The following is a 7,339-nucleotide window of genomic DNA, read 5'->3' as shown; positions in this document are numbered from 1 at the left end:
TAAGCTGTGTTTTGTTCTATTTGTCAAATGTCCTTTTTGTAATAAAGTAATAATAAATATAGGACAGCTATGTGGTACAGCAGACAGAGCACCAAGCTTTGAGTCAGGCAGACCTGAGTTCAAATCTGGCCTCAGACATTTACTCTCTCTGTGATGCTGGGCAAGTCTCTTAACCCTGTTTGCTGCAGTTCCTCATCTGTAAAATGAGCTGGAGAAGGAAATGGCAAACCACTTCAGTATCTCTGCCAACTAAACCCCGAATGGAGAAACAAAGAGTCTAACACAACTGAAATAACTGAAGAACAATAAACACAATGATATCTTACTCTTTTTTTTGGTCATTTGTGTGACTGTGAAAATGTGGTATTGTGATAGTAATGGAATATAAAGCCAATACAGGGGGAACTTTATATTCCATTACTATCACAGGTATCCAGGGGAAAATCATGAGTAAATGCCTGCCTACCTGCTTGCTTCTCAAGGATACCCTTATAAGACCATTCTTAAAAAGTTTTATACAGATGAAAAAGTGATTTTATTAATCAATAAATTTTGATTCTTTATGGTCTCCTTTTCTTGGACAATGCCATCTGCATTGATTTCAAATCTTTGGAATTTTCTTTTCTTAGCAATATCTTCAAAAATCAATCTTTGAGTTGATTTCTTAGCAATATCTTAAAAAATCAATCAGTCTTTAAAATTGCATAAACCCCAGTACAGATTTATTTTGTTTTGGGTTAAGACCAGGGGTAAGGAACCTGTGACTTTGAGGTCCCATGTGGCCCTCTAGGTCCTCAAGAGCAACCTTTGATTGAATCCAAACTTCACAGAACAAATCCCCTTAATAAAAGGATTTGTTCTGTAAAACTTGAACTCAGTCAAAAGGTCGCACCCAAGGACCTATGAGGCCACAAGTGGCTTCGAGGCCGCATGTTCCCCACACCTGGTTAAGACCAGTCAATCTTCCCCTGTGTATCTTCTTAAGTGCCATTGATATTTCCTCAAATTTCTCCATATAGCATTTTGGGTACTGAGGTGGTAGAGTCAAATATAGGGTTCTACTATCAATAGTGATGAGAATAGACGGATATAAAAAATACTCGGAAATCTATTACATTTTCAAATTTTTGTTGTCCTTCCAGTTTTATTACTTTGTCTTGGCCAAGATTTAGTCAGGTTTCTTTTCCCCTTCACTGCTTTCCATGATTTTTGACACTATTTATAATTTCTTATAATTATATTCCATAATACATTATATGTGAATATGTAATGTAAACAAAGTTTATTCTTAGCTGCCAGGCCACTCAATTTGGAAAAAAAGACAAATATTTGCTGAATGAGGAAGCTTCCGCTTCCTTTTGGCCATGTCACTGTGGTGACTGTTTTACTATGGCTAAACTTCCCCAAGAAATGGTCATTCATTAGTTAATGTCTTTACTTTTATTCTTTTTCCATTTTTCAAAATTAACATTTACTTAAATAGATCAAGCCAATGCTGTTGTAGCTGGATGCAATGCCTTCTCATCTATCTTTTCTTTTAGAGAATTGATAATCTGATATATATGTAGCTTTTTCTAGAAAAAAAAATCTCATAATGGTAGCCAATTATTATTTTTTATTTATTTATTTATTTTTATTAATTCTTTAATTTATTAATTTGTTTGTTTCCTTTTAGTTTACAGGATTCAATTCCACAATTCTTTGAATTTCACATTTTGTCCCCCTCCCTCCCCTCCCCCCCCATGGTGTCTTATAGTCAAGTATAGGATCTGTAAATACTTTCACATTATACAATGGTCAGGTTATAAGGATGGATTGTACCCGCTGGGATGAAAAATGGTATAGAGGACATAAAATCAAATAAGAGAACGAAAAAGATCAGGTATTTTGCTTCCACCTGGATATAAATTTAGTCCTTTCTAGTTCTTTCTCTGGATGCACGTTTTTCTCTCCATCATGCGTCTTTTGGGATTGACTTATATCCTTACATTGTTGAGAAGAGTCCAGTCTATCAAAGTTGGTCATCACACATACGTTGTGTTTATAATTGTGTACAAATTCCTCCTGGTTCTACTCTTCTCACTCAGCATCAGTTCTTTTAAGCCTCTCCAGGTAAATATGAAGACCGCCTGCTCCCCGTTTCTTATAGCGCAATAATATTCCATAACATGCATATACCACAATTTGTTCAGCCATTCCCCAATTGATGGACAACCCCTTAATTTCCAATTCTTTGCCACAACAAAAAGAGCTGCTATAAACATTTTTGTACATATGGGTCTTTCTCCCTTTTCTATGATCTGTTTGGGATATAACCCTAGGAGTGGTATTGCTGGATCAAAGGGTATGAAAGTATTTATAGGCCTTTGGGCATAGTTCCAGATTGCTCTCCAGAAAGGCTGGATCAGTTCACAGCTCCACCAACAATGCATTAGTGTTCCAGTTTGCCCACATCCTCTCCAGCATTTGTCATTTTCCTGTTTTGTCATCTTAGCCAATCTGACTGGTGAGATGTGGTACCTCAGAGTTGTTTTGATTTGCATTTCTCTAATCAATAGTGAATTAGAGCATTTTTTCATGTGCTTATAGATAGCTTTAATTTCTTTCTCTGAAAACTGCCTGTTCATATCCTTTGACCATTTATCAATTGGGGAATGACTTGTATTCTTATACATTTGACTCAATTCTCTGTATATTTTAGAGATGAGTCCTTTGTCAGAGACATAGGTTGTAAAGATTCTTTCCCAATTTCCCACCTCCCTCTTAATCTTGGTTACATTGGCTTTATTTGTACAGAAACTTTTCAATTTCATGTAGTCAAAATTATCCATTTTACATTTTATAATGTTCTCTAATTCCTGTTTCGTCATAAAGTCATTCCCTCTCCACAAGTCTGATAGGTAAACTATTCCTTGTTTTAGCAGACTGCTTACAGTATCAACCTTTATACCTAGATCATGATCCCATTTAGACTTGATTTTGGTATATGGTGTTAGATAATGGTCTATGTCCAGTTTCTGCCATACTATATTCCAGTTTTCCCAGCAGTTTTTGTCAAACAGTGAGTTCTTATCCCAAAAACCAGGGTCTGGGGGTTTATCAAACAAGACATTACTGTAGTCGTTGACTTCTGAATCTCGTGTGCCTAATCTATTCCACTGATCCACTCCTCTATTCCTAAGCCAGTACCAAGTAGTTTTGATGACTAGCTGCTTTATAGTACAGATTGAAATCTGGTAAAGCTAGTCCACCTTCCCTAGCATTTTTTTTCATTAATTCCCTTGATATTCTGGACCGTTTATTCTTCCAGATGAATTTTGTTACTATTTTTTCTAACTCTATAAAGTAGTTTTTTGGTAAATTAATTGGTATGGCACTAAATATATAATTTAATTTAGGTAAAATTGTCATTTTTATTATATTAGCTCGACCCAGCCATGAGCAATTGATATTTTTCCAATTAGTTAGATCTGACTTTATTTGTGTGAAAAGTGTTTTGTAGTTATGATCATACAGGTCCTGGGTTTGTTTTGGCAGGTAGATTCCCAAATATTTTATAATGTCTACAGTAACTTTAAATGGGATTTCTCTTTCTACTTCTTGCTGTTGAGTTTCATTGGAAATATATAGGAATGCCGAGGATTTATGTGGATTTATTTTATATCCTGCAACTTTGCCAAATTTATTTATTGTCTCAAGCAGTTTTTTCACTTGATTCTCTAGGATTCTCTAAGTATATCATCATATCATCTGCAAAGAGTGATAGCTTGGTCTCTTCTTTGCCTAACTTGATTCCTTTGATTTCTTTTTCTTCTCTAATTGCTACTGCTAACATTTCTAGTACCAGATTGAATAAGAGGGGTGATAGTGGACACCCTTGTTTCACCCCTGATCTTATAGGAAATGCTTCCAGTTTCTCCCCATTACATATAATACTTGCTGATGGCTTTAAATAGATGCTACCTATTATTTTAAGGAAGGCTCCATTTATTCCTATACTTTCTAATGTTTTTAATAGGAATGGATGTTGTATTTTGTCAAAAGCCTTTTCTGCATCTATTGAGATGATCATGTGGTTTCTGCTAGTTTTATTATGATCAATTATACTGATGGTTTTCCTAATATTAAACCATCCTTGCATTCCTGGAATAAATCCTACCTGATCAAAGTGTATTATTCTTGAGATAAGTCGCTGTAGTCTTTTGGCTAGTATTTTATTTAGAATTTTTGCATCTATATTCATGAGGGAGATTGGTCTATAATTTTCTTTCTCTGTTTTATCTCTTCCTGATTTAGGTATCAGTACCATATTTGTGTCATAAAAAGAATTTGGTAGGACTCCTTCTTCACTAATTTTCCCAAATAATTTGTAGAGTATTGGAATCAATTGTTCTTTAAATGTTTGATAGAATTCACTAGTGAATCCATCTGGCCCTGGAGATTTTTTCCTAGGGAGGTGACAGATGGCTTGTTCAATTTCTTTTTCTGAGATGGGATTATTTAAGTAGTTTACTTCCTCTTCAGTTAATCTGGGCAACTTGTATGTTTCTAAATACTCATCCATTTCCCTAAGATTGTCAAATTTATGTGCATACAATTGGGAAAAATAATTCCTAATTATTGTTTTGATTTCCTCTTCATTGGAGGTAGATTCACCCTTTTCATTTTTGATACTCATAATTTGCTTTTCTTCTTTCTTTTTTTGTTATCATATTGACTAAGGGTCTATCAATTTTGTTGGTTTTTTCATAAAACCAGCTCTTGGTTTTATTTATTAGTTCAATAGTTTTCTTAATTTTGATTTTATTAATCTCTCCTTTAGTCTTCAATATTTCTAGTTTAGTATTTAATTGGGGATTTTGAATTTGTTCTTTTTCTGGGTTTTTTAATTGCATGCCCAATTCGTTGAGCTCCCTTTTCTCTAATTTAATCATGTATGCACTCAGAGATATAAAACTTCCCCTAAGAACTGCCTTTAATGCATCCCACAGATTTTGGTATGTTGTCTCATTATTATCATTCTCTTGAATGAAATTACTGATTGTTTCTATAATTTCTTGTTTGACCCACTCATTCTTTAGGATCAAATTGTTTAATTTCCAGTTAGTTTTTAGTCTGTCTTTCCCTGGCCCTTTATTGCATATAATTTTTATTGCATCATGATCTGAGAACGATGCGTTTAATATTTCTGCCTTACTGCATAGAATTGTGGGGTTTTTATGCCCTAGAACATGGTCAATTTTTGAGTATGTGCCATTAACCGCTGAGAAGAAAGTATATTCCTTTTTATCCCCATTCAGTTTTCTCCAGAGATCTATCATACCTATCCTCTCTAAAATCCTGTTCACCTCCTTAACTTCTTTCTTGTTTATTTTGAGGTTGGATTTATCAAGTTCAGATAGGGGGAGATTAAGGTCTCCCACTAGTATTGTTTTGCTATCTATTTCTTCCTCTAATTCCTTTACCTTCACCTCTAGGATTTTGGATGCTACACCACTTGGTGCATATATGTTAAGTAGTGATATTGCTTCATTCTCGATGGTGCCTTTTAAAAGGATATAGTTTCCTTCTTTATCTCTTTTAATTAGGTCAATTTTTGCATTTGCTTTATCTGAGATAAGTATTGCTACCCCTGCTTTTTTTACTTTAGCTGAGGCATGATATATTTTACTCCAACCTTTTACCTTTACCTTGTGTGTATCCCTCTGTTTCAGATGTGTTTCTTGTAAACAGCATATTGTAGGATTATGATTTCTAATCCATTCTGCTATCCATCTCCGTTTTATAGGAGAGTTCATTCCATTGACATTTACAGTTATGATTGTTATCTGTTTCTTTCCCCTTATCCTATTCCTGCCCCTGTTAATGTTCATATTTTCCTCCCTTCTCCCTTCCCCCCCTTAATAGTTTTCCTTTTGACCACCGCCTCCCTCAGTGTTCCCTTTTCGGCCCCCCTCCCTTTTCCTCCCCTTTTCCCCTTACTACTTCCCTCTCTACAAACCGCTCCCACCCCCCTTTTGTAACCCTTTCCCCCTCCTACTACCTGTAGGATATTGTTATACTTAGTGAGGTATGCTATTTTTTCTTCGCATCAAGAATGACAGGAACAGATCTCATGCGAAGCTCCTCTCGCTCCCCTCTTTCCCTCTAAAATGATGTGTGTTCTCCTTGTTTACCTTTCTAAGTCACTGTTGCTTCTCGTAATTGGAGGTTGAATTTTCCATTGAGTTCTGGCTTTTTTATTAAGAAGGTCTGGAACTCTGTTATATCATTGAATGACCATCTCTTTGCCTGGAAGAATATGCTCAGTCTCGCTGGGTATGTGATCCTTGGTTGTAATCCGAGCTGTATTGCCTTCCTGAAGATAGTATTCCACTGCCTCCGATCTTTCAGTGTGGAGGCTGACAAATCCTGTGCAATCCTCACTGTGGAACCTCGATGTTTGAATTGTTTCTTTCTGGCCGCTTGAAGTATTTTCTCTTTTATCTGGTAGTTCTGGAGTTTGGCCACAACATTTCGAGGACTTTTCAGTTTGGGATCTCTTACAGCAGGTATCCGGTGGATTCTGTCGATTTCTATTTTCCCCTCAGGTTCTAGTATCTCAGGGCAGTTTTCCTTAACGAGCTCTTGGAGAATGTTGTCCAGGCTCATTTTTTCATCATAATTTTCTGGTAGGCCTATGATTCTCAGATTATCTCTCCTGGATCTGTTTTCCAGGTCAGTTATTTTTTCTTTGAGGTATTTTGCCTCTTTTTCTAATTTTTCATTTTTGTTGTTTTGCTTGGCTACTTCTTGGTTCCTCATAGAGCTATTTGTTTCCATTTGTTTAATTCTGGTTTTTAGCAAATCATTTTCCTTGGTTAATTTTTGAAGCTCCTTTTCCATATCATACACTTTTCTTTTTAGAGAGATGTTTTCCTCATTATAATGTTTTTTGAATTCTGCTATTTTCATTTTGAGAGAATGATTCATTTTGTCTTCTATCTCTCTCATTTTTCTTTCAAAGTTCCTTTTGATCTCATCTAGGAGAGCCTTCTGTGCTTGGGATCCATTCCCTGTTGAAGTCTCAGCTATGGGTGTGGAGTCCACATTGTCTCCCTCTGAGGTTGGTTCCTCCCTCTGAGGATAGTAGGACTCCAGAGTCTTTGCCTTTGTAGTCTGCTTTCTACCCATTTTGAGGCAGTGTCCTACCCACGCCCTTCCTCTAGGATCCCAAGCCTTTACTGTACAGGGTTTTGCCCTGGGGCAAGAGTTACTATATTTTCAGGGTCAGAGGGGGGGTTTGGAGCAAGTGGGGTTCACTCTGTCATCCTTGTCTTTGGAGGTCCTGAAAGGGGCT

Source organism: Petaurus breviceps, unplaced genomic scaffold (genome assembly GCF_028583685.1).
Source record: "Petaurus breviceps papuanus isolate PSGF00001 unplaced genomic scaffold, PetGlider_PUasm1.0 216, whole genome shotgun sequence".
In the NCBI taxonomy this organism is placed as follows: domain Eukaryota; kingdom Metazoa; phylum Chordata; class Mammalia; order Diprotodontia; family Petauridae; genus Petaurus; species Petaurus breviceps.
Note: the sequence above shows the minus strand (reverse complement) of the source record.